The 17,339-nt window shown below is 44.4% G+C and overlaps 1 protein-coding gene and 1 non-coding gene across 3 annotated transcripts in view; both read right to left on the minus strand.

The window, feature by feature from the left end:
* CAMK1D (calcium/calmodulin dependent protein kinase ID) overlaps window positions 1-17,339 on the minus strand; it is a 441,354-nt gene that overhangs the window by 342,238 nt on the left and 81,777 nt on the right. The gene's annotated exons all lie outside the window — the stretch shown is intronic.
* On the minus strand, window positions 15,806-15,935 carry LOC144227046 (U6atac minor spliceosomal RNA). Its single transcript, XR_013333838.1, has one exon. It is a non-coding gene; the product is annotated as a U6atac minor spliceosomal RNA (small nuclear RNA).

The following is a 17,339-nucleotide window of genomic DNA, read 5'->3' on the forward strand; positions in this document are numbered from 1 at the left end:
GAAAATGTCTTTACTTTTCCTGCATCACAGTTTTCTCATTCAGTCAAGGGGGTTAACGAAACTCACCTCATCAGGCTACAGTTTAAGAATTAAATGAGGTAGGGGCACGTGGGTGGCTTAGTCAATGAAGTGTCCGACTTCGGCTCAGGTCATGATCTCACAGCTTGTGGGTTTTAGCCCCACATCAGGCTCTGTGCTGACAGCTCAGAGCCTAGAGCCTGCTTTGGATTCTGTGTCTCCCCCTCTCTCTCTGCCCCTCCCCTGCTCATGCTTGTCTTTATCTCTCAAAAATAAATAAACATTTTAAAAATTATTTTAAAAGGAATTAAATGAGATAATACATGTCAAGCACTTGGTCCAGTGCCCCAAACATGGTTGGCACTCAATACACTGTACCATTATTATTTTCACTGGTCAGTGGAACAGCTCCACAAAGAGCAGTAACTCAGAAACAGCTAGAGTAAACTTGGAATCCATGACAGCCCTGATTCTCAGGCACGTGGCTAAAAGGACAGAAGAGAGAAGCTGAAGGAAGCCAGCAGATATTAAGATGCATTCACACAGGGGCAACTGGGTGGCTTAATCGGTTGAGCGTCCGACTTTTGCTTAGGTCATGATCTCGCGGTTCGTGGGTTCGAGCCCCGCGTCGGGCTCTGTGCTGACTGCCAGCTTAGAGCCTGGAGCCTGTTTCGAGTCTGTCACTCCCTCTCTCTCTGACCCTCCCCTGCTCACACTGTCTCTCTCTCTCTCCTAGAAATAAATAAAAAATATTTAAAAAAAAAAAAGATGCATTCACACAAGGTGCCCCAGGGGCTCGGGGTCACTAACCAATGTTCCCTGTGATCCATGGAGATTCCTACAATCTCTGCCGCCTCAAGCATCTTGGGGGTTGGGAATCCTGAGAATAAGAGTGTCCCCTGTTCTACTGTTAGGATAAGGATGATATGAATTTGAGGACATGCCTTCAGAGAGGATCAGATGTGTCTGAGTTCAAATACTGGTATTTAGAATGTGTAACGGAAGTGTTTAGAATGTGCTCTGAATTGCTGAGGGGTATTTTTGGTAAGGAATGGGTGATAAGAAGCATCATGTGCTGACTGACAAAGCATCTGGAATTTAAGAGCTAAGGAGACAGCATGCTGCGAGGGCGCCATGTTGGATCAGAAACCACCATTACCTGACACAAGTGGGGAAAGGATTAGGAGGTCCTCCCAACAGCCAAATGCAAGGGATACTTGACAAGCTTCTGGTCTCTCCCAGCATTGAATACTTGGCCTCTCCTGCCTCCCTCAACCTCCTTTCTTTGGCCTCCAGCACCCCACCTGCCCTTTCACCAATTATTCCCCTGACCCCCTTCCCAGCCTCCTCTGGGGCTCCTCTCCCCCAGCCCATGTGGCTGCCATGCCTCAGCCATCACCACAACCTACCGTGTCTCTGGAAACTCTCCTTTTCCTCTCTGGAATCTGCCCACATGAAGACAGAGGAAAGGGACACAGCTCCAGGTTGGAAGTCACCCCTGAATCATGGCCTACTGTTCAGTCTGTCACCCAAAATGGATACAGGAATAGACAGTCCTTCTTTCTCTCGGGAATCTCCTGCCCCCGGGCACGGGGATGGCTTCCATAGCTATGTCTGCTTCAGCTCAATCCTGAGCACTAGACATCCACCTGCCTACATGCCTCTGCTTGACGGTCTCAAGATCAAGATACCTGAAAGTGAACCCATTATCCTTACCCGACATCCGTTCCTCCTACTGTGTGGTTCCTTCTGATTCTATAGAAACAGGATACATCACAGAGGAAATGAAGGGCTGGGTGTACTAGGAACCGGGATTGGCAAGGCTATGAGGAGGGACTGACAAGGTCAGACAATGAGGTGCTAGTAAGGGAAAAGTTGTAGTGACTCATCCCAAGTTCAAGTTCAAAATAGAGTACAAAAATTCAGGTGGAAATACTTACAGCATTTAACAACAAATTACTCACCTACTTCCATCTGTCACCTTTGAAACAAACCAAGAAAATATTGGCCTTCACAACAGATACCCCAAACAGAAAATCCTGACATGACAAAAGAAGTTTCTGTAAAGAAATGTAATCATCTTTCAGTAACATGTTGTGGTGTATATGTATATGTGGTGTATGTAAAAACACAAGGAAGTCTTATCATCTGCAACAACACAGATGGATCTTGAGGACATTACAATAAGCGAAATAAGTCAGAGAAAGACAAATACTGTATCATCTTACTTATATATGGAATCTTAAAAAAAAAAACACTCAAAACTCAGGGGCACCTGGGTGGCTCAGTTGGTTAGATGTCTGACTTTGGCTCAGGTCATGACCTCACCATGTGTGAGTTCGAGCCCAGCATCAGGCTCTGAGCTGACAGCTTGCAACCTAGAGCCTGCCTCAGATTCTGTGTTTCCCTCTCTCTCTCTGCCCTTCCCTTGCTCACGCTCTGTCTGTCTCTCTCTCAAAAATAAATAAAAACATTTTTTAAAAAGTCAGAAAAGAAGATTAGACTGGTGGCTACCAGAAGCAGAAGGCAGAGAGGGAGGCTTAGAGGAAGGTGATCAAAACGTACAAATGTGCGGTTATTAAATACATGGGTACTAGGGATGGAGTGACCGGCATGGAGACTAGCTCGCATGGATCACACGGAGGATGATGTACAGGGAAGTTGCTCGGAGAGCAAATCCTAAGCGTTCTCATCACAAGGAAAAAAACCTGTTGCCTTTTTTCTGTTGTTGTTTTTTTTTTAAATTTTTGTTGTGACTATAGAAGACGGTAGCTACACCTATTGTGGTAATCAGTTCACAATAACCCTTACATCAAAATCAAACCATCATGCTGCCTGCCTCAAACTTATACAGTGATATATGACAAGTGCTTTTCAATAAAACTGGAAAGAAGAAATAAGTTCGCATTAATAATACAGTATCTTCACTTCATTTTCCAGATCCACCACACGACTCCACAGTAATGACACTCGCCCTGCACATCGTCTGCAGGCCCATGGAGCTTTCCCCATTTTCGAGAGGTCTGAAATAGATGCATGCTCAGAGGTTCCCCAGCAGCCCCCCTTTGCCGATCATCCAAGTTCCAGGGACCATTTAGCCACCCAAGCTAGAAATCTGGGATTTACCCTAGACTCTTCTCTTCCTCATGCCCTACCATGAAGTACAGTGAAGGCCCTAAATTCTTCTCCCTAGATTGGGCCCCAGTTAGCACTGCTCCCCGCTCCCCATGCAGCCCCATCCCTCCCTCACCCTGAATCTCTCCCAGCACTTCCACAGCTCAGGGAGCAGTCACCTCCTGTGTGGGGTTTGTCAGTAAATGCTTCCTGTTCCATAAAAGTGAGGAGGAGGACCCATTCTAAAATACACTCCCCTCCTGAAATCTCCCTCTACTACTATATTAATAGGATTCGTTTGACATGATAGAAAAGGAAGGGGAAAAAAGGCAACTTCTATGGCCATGAATACAAGTGTGTTAGAGTCCCCAAGGTCAGACCAAGGAGGGAGTAAAACCTCATGGAATACCACGAAAGCAGACCCTTGAACAGGTACTGATATATGTTCAGAGCAGCACTGTGCACAAGAGCCAAAAGATGGGTACCATCCAAGTGCCCGCTGATGGCTGAATGGATAAACAAAATGTGCTCTATCCAGACAGTGGAATATGATTCCGTCTTATAAAGGAAGGAAATTCTGACGCCTGCTACAACATGGATGAATCTTGACGACATTATCTTTTAATTAAGCTTATTTATTTTGAAGTGGGGGAGGGGTAGAGAGAGAGAGAGGGAGAGAGAGAATCCCAAGCAGGCTCCACACTGTTAGCACAAAGCTTGACATGGGGCTCGATCTCACAAACTGTGAGCTCATGAGCTGAGTGGATCTCAAGAGTGGGACCGTTAACCGACTTAGGCCCAGGAGCCCCTGAGTACATTATTGTAAGTTCAATGAATCAGACACAGAAGATCAGTTACCATATGATCCCACTTACGTGAGGTACGTACATAGTCAAATTCCTAGAGACAGAAAGTGGAATGTGGGTTCTAGGGACTGGAGGGTGAGGAAATCTGGGGAATTTTGTTTAATGGGTACAGACTTTTAGTTTGGGAAGATAAAGAGAGTTCTGGAGATGGATGGTGGTGATAACTTCACACTATTGTGGATATACTTAATGCCACTGACCTATACACTTAAAAGTGGTTAAAATGGTAAAGTTTATGTTATGTATATCTTATTACAATTTAAATAATGGTAAAAAAAAAAAAATGGATGGAAGAGGTACTACTAGGGACACCAAATCATAGAGGAGCCAACAGCTTTCCCAGAGGTATCATTAGTGAAACTGCCTGCCTCCCATCAGACCTAAAAGTGGAAGGAAGGTCCAAAGGGACTTAAGAAATGAGTCTAATTTAAAAAACTTACTTTTATTTATAGCAAAATACTTGAAATCATACGAACATATTGATTACTTAATTTGAACGTTAAATTCTATCAGTATATAGGGCATGTTTCCTTAAAAACTCACATTCGGTTAAAAATAGGTCCCAGAACTGCCTTTTCAGTATATATAATTCTGAGAAAGCAATTCTAAGAAACTGTTGCACCAAATTCCCACACAAAAACTGCAGGGACTTCTACGCAGCCTTCCTGGATCAAATCTCCATCTGTCTCTAAAGATAAAGAGCTCTCTGTACAAATTTCAGATCCTTTTGCCCGCCAGTTAACCCCTTCTTTCCATCATTCCCTGAGGCCAGCATGATGACGTCCTGCTCTGGACTGGGAGAGGTGGCCGCTGGGCCATCAGGAGAGCTGGCTCTGGGCTGTCTGGTCACACACATGGCAGACTCCCCAGCTCAAAGCCTGGCTCCACCCTGCTGCCTGGAAGACCTTCTCTAAACCTCAAACTCTCTCGCCTCAGTTTTTTCATCTGTAAAATGGAGACAATACTGGTCCCTACTTCTTAGAGTTGGTAAAGGATTAATTGATGTCTATAAGATGCTCAGTGTCTGGCACATAACAAGGGCCATGTACGTGTTAATTTATTGTTTTCATTCTGATAAGCAAGGGCCTTCCTGGTGTGGCCACAGCCTACTGTCTCCCAGGACACCTGACCTTGATTTCTGCAAAAATCATTTTCACAAACACACCAACTGTTAGCGCCTCCAGCCTCTGCACATCCTGTTCCTTCTACCCACACGACCTCTCCCCTCTGCCCCGCAGTCTGGCCTTGCAGACGCTTTAAGGGGCGTCACCTCACCACTGGTGACTTTCCTGACTCCCACACACACTTGTGCCCATTTTCCTGGGTTTCTGTTGACCTTTGTGATCCCCATCTTGGATACTCATCAGCTCACCTGACTCCCCAGGTAATGAGCGACAGGCTCCTGGGAGGCAGCAACTGTGCCGTGTATCACTGTGCCCTGAGCTTCAAGCAATGGCCTGGTGCGATAGAAACTGAATGAATGAATGAATGAATGAATGAATGAACGCTGCACATATAAAGTGTAAGACTGAGCCCAGGAAGGAAGGGAGGAAGGAAGGAGACAGGTTGACAGGTGGAACAGGGTCGCATGAGAACTCCACGGAGGAAGAGGAGTGTGCTCAGGTGAGAGGAGGAGAAACAAGATTTTTAATCACAGGAAGGCAAGAATCAAAGAACGTGGGAGAGCAAGAGATCAGGGATGTTGTGTACAGACCACAAGGCTCCCAGATCTCACCAGGGCCTAAGCCGTCAATGCATGTGACAAATTTAGACACAGAGAGACCAGTGATGGGGCACTGCGTGGATGGCATGCCGTCTGTATCTCAACGTGCCCTCGCCCCTCTGTAAAGTGAGTTACATACCCAAAATATCTGCGTCCTGACAGAGGAGGGGAGAAGAACGGCTTACATTAAGTGGGGACTCGCAGTCAAGCTCAGAATTACACCTTTCCAACATCTGTCCTTAGTTTACACTAGCAATAAAGGAAGAGATCAGAGACCCATGCAGCAGGTGGGGAGATGGGTGGAGAGCCCCCGCCTTTGGGAGTGGTGCTCCGGCCCTGCCTTTCCTGATTCTCAGGAACTTACACGCTAAACGGCCCTTGGCCAGTACCTGGCAGCCAAGTTAACTCCTGACCCGCGGAGCCTCAGGCTTTGGGCTGCTAATCTCTAGTCAAAGAGCCAGGACACGTTTCCCACGGTCACCACATAGGCAACACGGTCACCACATAGGCAAAGCCAGCCCCACACCAGCCGCTAAAATGCAGGTTCTCCATCTTCAGTGAGGTGCTGTTTCCAGTTAGCAGTCAAAAAGGAGAGCACATGATCTCAGGCCCAAAAGGAAACATGGCAGAGAATTATAAAGGCAGCCGCCCCCATGCGTACCCACACACTGATGCGGGGTCTCCCACTTCCCAGGACGAGCCAGCCTGCTCCCCACAGCCTGCAGTGGGCATGCTCATGGGCAAGAACCCGCTGAACAGCCACGTAGCCCCCAGCTTCTGATCAATACTGGCAAATGAGAAAGAACGAAAAATAAGCAGAGGAAAACACACATGGGGAAAAAGAAGAGGGAGCAGAGAGAGGGGAGGATTATGGCATGGTAACTTCCACAAGGCAGGTGGGACCCCCTCCCCACCACACACACTGAGGCCCCGATCAGTATGGAGATGGCGGCTGTCCTCGGCCTTGGTGTACACAGCTAGCTAGGAATGGGAATCCCAGGAATGCTGTTTCCTGGGATTCAAACAGCATACACGGTATTCAGGTAAAAGGCTTACAAATAGGAGGAAATGCCCAGGAGAGGTCCTTTAATGACAAGTGGAAGAAGCAATACATACAACGGGAAAGTAATTGCGTCAACTCTTTATGCCTAGAAAAAGCGTGGAAAATACATTTTTAGAATTTACCAGTGGTTATGTCTGAAGACGAGAGCCAATTTTTATATCCTTCTTCAAACCTTTATCATATGAGGGGTAAGGAGGCGAGGGCACAGTTTCTTTAATGGACAAAAGCCCACATGTACTGTACAGAAAGTCAAAGGTTCCAAAAGCGTTCGAGAAAGTGACCGTGAAACCTGGGAAGCAAACATAGCCTTCAAGGCCAGCTGTGTTTATATAAGAATGGGCATTCTGCGATTATCTGAGAAACCTCATTATCTGATTGTTCCCTAATATGTGAACATTTGGAATCATGGAGACATGTCTTTGGATCCAAAGAAAAATCCAAAGCAATCAAGCAGAAATTCACCATCCTTTCTTCCATTTACTTAAAAATCAGAATATGCCCTGAAGAAAATGTTCAGTCCTCAAAAATAATAACCTGGTAAACAAACAAACAAAAAAAACAAACAAAGTGAGAGCAAAGAAAAAAAATCCACCAGGAATAACAAGGTTCTGTGAGAACCTATTATATAAAAAGGCTTAAAAGGATAATTGAACATGTGCATTTTCCAAATCCCTTGAAAAGGTCATTTCAATGCACTTGTTCTCCTAGTGAAATATAACATTATTTTCTCCAGAAGCTGCAAATTTAAAAACCGGATCCTTAAAATGTTATTAAATAATATTATACTACTGGCACATCTGCCAAAGCATTTTATTATATTAGCTTTTCCTGGAAAAGTGCTCAGGTTCCCACATGATAAGCAGTTGTTATGTAGTTATTTGTTTAAGAATTAGTAATTCCTGCAAAGGTGTGTCTTTTATTTTCCAGATCTATGGCAGAAGGTGGCAAACCAAATAAGGGAATATTATGCAAATGTTGCCTTTCTTGGCTCCGTCCCAGCAAAAGCAGTGAGGATATTGCTAGCAGCCTGCCCACCCAGGCCTGGCTCAGAGGAAGAGTTAACGGTGAGGTGGTTACTTACACAGGCTGAACCCAGACAATTTTAAGCCCCAAAAGGGGAGGTGGGAGAAAGAAACCTCTATCTTGGAACCTCAGAAGGCTGGATTCAATTCTGGAGTGTAAGAACGCTGGGTGGTTTTTCTCTCCCTAAATAGAAACAAGGCCACAGTCCCAAAAACATAATGGGCACCACCAGCCTCTTTTCATCCCTGCCTCCCCTGGGGAGGTCCCCGCACCCCCAGCATCGGAGCTGAGAGTCTTCATTCCCTGGAAATGTCTCCCCAGGGAGAAAGTGACTTCATTCCCATCAGCATTAATGATCCACCTTTCCAGGGCAATGCTATGCAGGCTGCAGAGAGCAGATGAGATTTGGTTAAGAGACTGCTAAATAATGAATAAAAAGAGGGACCATCAGCCCTCCGATACTTCATTATTTGCTTGCCTGAATCCAGTAAGAAAAACAACCACACTAAAGGAAAGAATGACAAAGACGGAGGCTAATTCTCAAACCTTCTGGAAATTCTGCTTCAGAAGGGGGCGGGTGTGGTCTTGGATTTGGGTGTAGACCAGACTTAGAGGCCCTGTAAGCCTAAACCACAGCACATGTTCCCGCCGCGTGGCTGGAGCAGGGAGGCCACGGGCAGGAAAGGCACCCCCAGTGGCTGCCTCAGCTCTGGAAAACGCAGGACGAGGTTCCCTCCTTCCTCTGGGTTCGGTCCCAAGCTTGGAGTCTTGAGGTGCTGGGAAACCTCTCCTCCCTGAGACCTGCTAGGCATCCCACACTGCTCTCCCTGCATCTGGAAACTGACCTCACCCCAACACATGTTCAGAAAGTTATGGTTGCACCTTTGCTGCCAAGAGCCTACAACCCGGGTTTTTTTTTTTGCTCCCCAACCATACTTCATCATTTTAAAATCACTTCAGAAAGACATCTGAACAAAATTAGCAGATCATATGGGGCGCCTGGGTGGCTCAGCTGGTTGGGCGTCCGACTTTGGCTCAGGTCATGATCTCACGGTTCGTGGGTTTGAGCCCCACGTTGAGCTCTGTGCTGACAGCTCAGAGCCTGGGGCCTGCTTCAGATTCTGTGTCTCCCTCTCTCTCTGACCCTCCCCTGTTCATGCTGTCTCTCTCTCTCTCAGAAATAAAACATTAAAAAAAATTTTTTAAAAAGATCATATGAATGATATGGGTGGATTGTATCAAGGTCAACATCCCGGCTGTGATACTGCGTTACCTTTTTGTAAGATGTTGCTGTTGGTGGAAACTGTCTAAAAGGTATTTCATGTAACGCGAGGCACCTGGGTGGCTCAGTCGGTTAAGTGTCCAGCTCTTGATTTTCACTCAGGTGGTGATCTCGGCTTGGGTTATGATCTCACAGTTCGTGCGTTTGAGCCCCGCATCAAGCTCTGAGCAGATGGCACAGAGCCTGCTTGGGATTGTTTCGTATGTTCTCTGTCCCTCCCCTGCGCACTCTTTCTCGGTCTCCCTCTCAAAATAAATAAACTTAAAAAAAAAAAAAACTCATTTACATTTACCTCTACAATTACCTCTATCAAATTTCAATTAAGAAAACCCAAAGAACATATTTTATAAGCTTCGTGTGAATAAAGACCAATTGAGAAGGCCATCTTACTCACAGATGCTCCTACAAACAGCCTGGCTTCCAGTAGATGCTTCTGTAGATGGTATATTCAGCAAATACACACACACACACACACACACACACACACACACATATTTATCATCCCTCAGTGTGCCAGTTACTATACTGGGCATTACAAAGTCTGTCTCAAGATGTTTTCAGAAAATGAACAGTGATGAGAGAAAAGTCATCAGTAGCTCTTGTGTAACCAACAACTGCTGCATTAGTTCTAACACAGGTGAAAATGTTTAGGCACTACATTAAGTAATTGCACTATTTAGGTTAAGACATTGCTCAAGGAATAATTCATCAACGACCAGAGTTCCAACTGTCAAGAAAACATGAGTGTGGACTCCCATCGGCCAACTGTTACTATTTGCTACACGCTTAAATATGGCGGGGTCTTTCCATTCCTGCTACTCAGCACATATGTATGAGCAAGTTTCCCAAGGGGCTGAGAGAGAACACAGGACTCGGTTTGCTTTAAAGCGAGTTATTAAAACCTGTGTGCCTTTTAGGAGGAAAGTTCCAGAGCTCTTCAACAAGAAAACGTGTTCTTGGTCATGGCAATCCTCATTCAACTCATTGCTTTGTTTGGCAATTATTTGTCTGGACCAGACGGAAGTCTCAGCTAGGGTCCACGGCCCTTCGGAGCCACCATGACGTCCATCCTGTGACTCAGAAGGACCAAGGGTGCAGTCCCAGGTGCAGATTCTTTCAAGGGGCAGAGGTTTAATGGACAATCTTCCTTAGTATATCTACAGTTGATTATACTTACCAAAGCATTTAAAAATTTTTTTTAATGTTTATTTTTGAGACAGAGAGAGACAACAGACTGCAAGCAGGAGAGGGACAGAGAGGGGCAGACACAGACTCTGAGGCAGTCTCCAGGCTCTGGGCTGTCAGCACAAAGCCCGAAACAGAGCTCAAATTCACGAACCATGAGATCATGATCTGAGCTGAAGTCGGATGCTTGACCTACTGAGCCACCCAGGTGCCTCTTACCAAAGTATTTTTAGTCCATTACCTCCTTGACTCCTTATAAGACTTATCGATACTTTTGCACAAAGAAACCAAAGTTAACTCTCTCAAATATTTGTCAATTCTTGCTTACTCAGGAATTGATGATTTGCAATTATGTTAGCCTTTTTTAGGCCTCCCCCTATCTTTCAGGACATTTTACCATATTTCTACTAGTGGGTAGGCAGTAGTTTGAGAGAGAATGAGTCGTGAGTCAGAGAGGTGAAGTTACAGCCCAGCTCCATGACTCAGTGGATGGTCTTGCATTAGTCTCTCTGAACCTCTGTCTCTTCATCTATAACACGGGGTAACACCCACATTGCTCAAAATGTTACCTCCTCTGCCAAAATTTGGCTTTAAAATAAGATTGGTTCCACAGAAACAAGAACTAACAACCAAGGTAAACTTTTTCGATTATCATAGAATTGAAATGATCCACAAGGACCCCTGAATTCACAGGCAATCAAGGATCATCTATAATTAGTAGATTCTATAATTCTGCTACAGAAATGCCTAGATGAACAGGAGTGTTTCTCTTTTATTTTCATTTATCTGAGCTACTAAAAAAATGTTGCCTCATTATCTTATCTGTCAGTTAGAAATCCACCATTAAACTCAGTATGTAACTAAAATCCACAGAATGCTACGTACTACACGAGTACGTCCTCATAGGAATATCCGCATTTTCACTGAACACGCAAACGCAGAAGTTAGGAACAATGATTTCCTGCCTGCTGTCCAGGACGGCTCAGGGCACAGGTGTGCTGTCAAATCCAACATGCTCAAGGGAAGTGCCTTATAAACCACATATAAGTGGCCAAGTTTCAAAGAATGTCAAACATGACAAAATATATTTGGGATGACTATCCTGACCACTCCCTTCTGCCATTAGCCACTAACACTAACCTTCTCAAGTCATAGTATGTGTGCCAGGGAGTAGCAAAGCCACAAGGTTATAATGGGTCGTCTTCCTAGAACATTGGTGTGCCTCAGTGGTGTGCCTCACTGGTGTTCCTCAACGGGAGTCTGGGAAATATCCAGAGGTGCCTGAGCTCATGTGTCCACTACTCTGTGTGCCTGGGGTTACTCAGGGAAAAGCTGAAAAGCACTACTGAAGGGTGTGGCTGGCTCACTTGGTAAAGCATGTGACTTTTGATCTCAGGGTCATGAGTTCAAGCCCCCATGTTGAGTGCGGAGGCTACTTTTAAAAAAACAGAAAGAAAGGAAGGAAGGAAGGAAGGAAGGAAGAAAAGCACTATTGGTGAGGGAAAATACCAATTTACTGAACACCCATCTGCCCAGGCCTGTGCTATGGGTGTCCACACAGCAATCATGTTAATTCCTCACTTAGTCATTCAATAATCATGGGAAGAGGACAGGAAACAGCCAGTGACTTTTATTATTGTTTTGAGATACATTTTAACTGGGCTTTCAGAGCCCAGCTCATTACATCCTTCAAGCCATGGTTGGGGAGAAAAAAAAAAAGTATACCAGGATCTTGGCAGTGAAAATGCCAGCAGCAACCTCAGACATGAGAAAATTGGTTGACAGAAATATAAATGTCCTGGCAGATTATGAATTTTATTTACTTATAAAGGCCAACTTCTGAACATAAACATATGACCAAATTTACTAATAAATACTAAAAATTACCAACACATGATACATTTATATATATATACAAATCATATATATAGTATATATAAATAATGCACTTATATATAAATATTTGTATTCATTAATATTTATATATGTTATAAATATATATAAATGTTAACATGATAATATTTTGTTAAAAACCTCTTAGAGTTTATTTTCTTTCCCTAACCCAGTCAGGCAGGAAATAAGTTTGCTGCTGACGCGAATTTCAGCCTCTATTTGCTCCACAGAATTTTGCCAAGAGATGGACCTTCTCTGGTGTCACGTTCACCACTTCTTCCCAGCCCATTCCGAACATTTCTTGTCCACTCTGCTGTTTCATGCTGTCCTCTGAGCTATTCTCACCAACATGAAAGGACCCCCATTACCTTCACTGGTTAGACATAAAAGCTCTTTGACTCAAACTGGCCTGTTGAGCTCGTTAGGTCTGTCCTCCCTTCCATCTCCTGTTGAGTAACATATGCGACACGGCAATTGATGTCATGAGCTCTAATGCAATATACAAACACGAGCTCTCTATTTCTGTTGTCCTCATGACTATCCTACCTTACACCCATTCTGTCGGACTGCCCTGAGACTCTCACAAAGAGGGTCACATGCCTATCGGTGGCTTAAAAAACTCTTAACAGGCTAGACATACAAACTGTCAATTCACTAAAATATGCCCATAAAAAAGAATCCATTTATTTTTCATGAAATCAACAGAACGCGGGCTTTGGCAGAATGCTAACACTGTTGTAACACACACTCATCTTTTGTTGACTCATCAAGGAGCCAAGGAGCCAAGGATCGTGCTGTGAGCAGAAGACGTAAGCAGCGTTGGCTGAGAATATCCAGGCAGAGTGGACACTGGAGGATAGTTTACTGTGTGCTTAGAAAACAGGGAGTTGCTTCCAAGAAAAGCCGTTCTTTGGTTTCTGTGATGAGCAACAAACTTGTTCCTCCACAGTTGTGACAAAGCAACACAATCTCCACTCGGTGCGGCTGGGCTTCTAACAGGAGCGTGGGGGGACCACGGTCGTGGAGGAAGAACGCCCAACGACTACGAGAAATTTCACGGGCTGCTGCACGGCGTTTGGACACCCTCACTCTACAAACATCTCCCCAAACAGCAAAAGGCCTCAGAGAACTGGCCCCCTCGTCCTTTCTCACCTTTGCATCCCCGCTGTGCTTATCTCCTCTCCGGAAATGAAATTCAGAAAGAAAACACAGCCCAGCGTGAGCACCGGACATCCCCCCTCACCGTTCCCAGATTTCTTGCATTACCCCGGCACGAAGCTGCCTAATGCGCCTCACGGCCCTGCTGTGCTGGTGATGGACTACGCGAATGGTCACACCATCGGGGAGCAGCTCTGGTGACTCCCACAGCCAAGCCCAGTGCCATCACACATTCCTGTAAGGCCAGGACAGGTGACGGAGTGGAAGAGCTCGCGTGGTCACTGCTTCTCCTTTGCTTTACCTACCAAGAGGCAGAGACCATGTCCTCCTGAGTTTGCCCCGAGATTCCCAGAGAGAAGAGAACTAACAAAGTCTCGAAATGGCCAGTCCTCCGAGATGACCCAAGTGTCTTAAGCAACAGGCCACAGGGAAACACGATGGCAAGCCTTCGTCATCCATCTTCACCTAGGATGACAGTGGACCCTGGGACCCCTGGGTGTCTCCTTAATGTTCTATAGTTGGCACTTGATTGTGCTCATAAAATAAGGATCTGCATTACTCTGCTTTTTTTCTTTTCTTTTCTTTTCTTTTCTTTTTTTTTTGACTCCTAAATCTGACTTCTGGTGCTTTCCTGACTAAATCACAAACCCACGACTGTTTGTGAATATGCCAGCTTCAGATAGATCTGCATTTTCGGCTTTGGCTGCCAGGAAAATCCCACACTTCCAACTCTGGCTGCCAGTCTGTGTTGTTATCCTGTCAAATCTGAGCAAGGTTTAGGTCACTGGAGAATTGGTGAGGTGAGCAGCACTTTGACCATGACATTTTCCTATGGCCTTTGATCTCTGTTTCTCAAGCCTCACCAAAATGTAATGGAACTGAAAGAAACAGAGAGGAAAAAAATTTCTCCCTTTAAAAAATCACGTCATTGTAGAAACTTTTAAAAATAACTGTACTAATATTTCATCTGTTTTAGAAACTCTGAAAGACAAATATGCCAGAATGAGACAAAGACCAGAATGAGAAAAAAATAATAATCAACAGCAGAGAAATGTTTCAAATGTCTGCATCATCTACTGTGGAAACATCTCCATAGTATTTTCAGAGAATAATTGTCATGAAGATACTAGCAACATGAGGACTGTGGGGGGAGGGGAAGGATTCTATTTTCTACAGCCAATATGTCCCTTCAAAGGGAAAATTTACATTTAACCACTTTCTGAATGGAAAAAATATAAATAACAGGCTTGTCAGAGTAATATCTTGTCTGTTCAATAACCTATGGTTATAGTCACAAATCATAGAGATAGCATGATCCCCCATATAACCCAACTATTGTGAAAACAAAAGTATAATGGTCAGATCAACTTTTTCTTTATTCATCTAAACTCTGACCTCCTGACCACACAGTAGTACACTGGGGTACCAGCGACTGCTATGTGTTTATTTCTTTATTTGAAACTTAACTGAAGAGGTAATGAGACTATGGTAAATGACATCCTGACCGCTGTAGTGAAGGAATAAAAAGGAGAATTTACCCCACTTTGTTCTCCTGTGTGCAAAAATGCTATCCACCACCAAGCCTTGAGCATGCAGGAATATAGAACAGCAATTACCCTCGCCTGTGACCTCAGCAGGGACTGCCCTCGCCTCTCCCCTGGGCCTACCTGCAGGAGCCTTCTCTCCCCCCACCCCATCATCTCCTTGTCTACCCCTTCAGGCAGCTCCATGAAAGCTTGGACCTGAAGGCTCCCACCGACGCCACCTAAAATAGCAGCTGGCACCTCGGACTGGCAGATCGGTTCAATAAGCACCTGCGACTGAATGGCTGAACTTGAGAGCTTCTGAGAAAGGAAATGGAGTGTATGATCTCACCCTTTCGTGATACATTCAGCCAGCTTTGCTTTCTGCCACCTGCTCTTGGTCTAGTTCAGGGTCAAGGGGCATGCCCAGACAGATTCGCTTCTGTGGGTGGGTTGTCTTCTGCATGATTCCAAAAGTCAACGCAAGATAAAGGGATCCATGCAGAAGGGGCCCTTCCTACACCTACCCCCAACCCCCGTGTTCCCCGCTGACTGCTACAGATCCCATTTGTACTTGTTTCTTGTTTATCTTTCCAGTGTTTCTCCACGCAAATATAAGTGAAGCCCCCTACATCCCCACCTTTCTTACATAAAGGTGGCGCAGTCTATACACTAGCCTCCCCCTTGTTTCTTTCACTTGGCGATGTCGCTGGACAACATTCCACATCAGAGTGTACACCGTCGCTCTGCTCCAACAACCGCACACATACACCCCTCCCTTATAGAGAGACGTACATCTGGTGACTTCAGGTGCTCTGCTGTTACACACAAAGTTTCAACGCTAACCTTGTACAAGTGTCATCTCAGGACGTGTGTGTGTGTGTGTGTGTGTGTGTGTGTGTGTGTAAGACTCCCAGAACAGGACATCCGTAATATTGATTCACACTGTAGAGTTGTTAAAAAATGTCATTAGGTGCTATGAAGAGGTGGTGATACCTTAAATGTATGCGTGTGCTACAGGCCACTAGAATTTTTTATATTCTTGTCAAGGGGAGTGCTAACCTAATTCTTCACTTTCATAAAACACAGACTCTTTTCAATTTTAAATCGATGCAGCAGCCCTGTTGGTGGCCAGAGCTCAGTTTCCTTGTTCTCCTTCCATCCATCAATTTTCTAGGCTAACATTTTCCCTCTACTAACCTATTAGAGGAAAACGGGCCCTCTAAAAAAGCCTTGAAAGCCTAGTTAATATGGGTGGAATTAAATTTTTATAAGAGTATTCAGGCATTCTAAATTGGCAACAGTTTATTTTCATCACAATACCCAGAATGACACAGAAAGAAAAACATAAATGAATATTTAAGAACCTTATTCATTCCAATGCCAGGGACCCCCAAAAAGTAGATATTCTCAAGAGTTTTTAGTAATTCATGACTTTTTTCACAATGACAATCTAAAATTAGAGACTATATGCGTCTATGCAGAATGAATGAAAAGGTCCTTTTCCCAACCCTTCTAGAGAAGACATGAGGAAACAGCATACTTTCACACGAGAATCTCGGCTCTCAGGAAATTAACCCTCTGGCTTAGAATATTTATTATAGTCAAGAAACGCAAAAAGCAATGATCTGCTTTGGTTCTAGCATATACTTTACTAGACTATCCTCCTCTGTCTGTATATATAGCTTTGTATGATCCCTTTCATGTACTCTAAAACCATGTATCATGGACAATATGATGTCCCCTCTGTATGTGTGAACATAAACCAATTCTAGGGACAGTTAGTTACCTGAATGAATAACTCCTACCTCATCCACCAAAGACATGTACAAGAATGTTTTTAGCTGCCTTATTCATATAGCCCCAAACTGGAAGTAATCAAGTATCTACCAAGTGTAGAAAGGCTATCTAAATTTCATACAATAAAATACTACACAGCAGTGAAAGAAAATGAACTTACATAGCAGGAAGGAATCTCACAAAACTTAAGTAGGATTCTATTTACATGGAATTCAAATCAGGCAAAACTAATTTATGGTGACAGTGGTCAGAATAGTGCCCACCTTGGAGAAGGAGGGGCAATCTTCTCACTGGGGAAAAGGGTACCAGGGAGCCTTAGAGGGTGCTGGAAATGTTCTACATCTTGATCTAGGTGGTCCTTATAGGGGTTTTAAAATTCTGAGATTTATTATCTTTACTATATGTAAATTATACCTCAGCATGCTGAGCTGGTCAGCTAGCATCCAGACCAAAAAGTCCTTACTCCAAAAGTGTCCAAACAGAACTCTTTCTGTTCTTCTATACTGGAGTAACATCAGATCCTCTACTAAGTAGCAGAATGAATGTGACGAACGATTTTTTTTCTTGATGAAATCTGTGATTTGTTAATTAGTGTGATAAACATTAAGAATTTGAAAATACAGAAATTGGGGGGCCCCTGGGTGGCTCAGTCAGTTAAGCGTCTGACTTTGGCTCAGGTCATGATCTTACT

Source organism: Crocuta crocuta, unplaced genomic scaffold (genome assembly GCF_008692635.1).
Source record: "Crocuta crocuta isolate KB4526 unplaced genomic scaffold, BGI_CrCroc_1.0 scaffold32, whole genome shotgun sequence".
NCBI classification, from domain to species: Eukaryota; Metazoa; Chordata; class Mammalia; order Carnivora; family Hyaenidae; genus Crocuta; species Crocuta crocuta.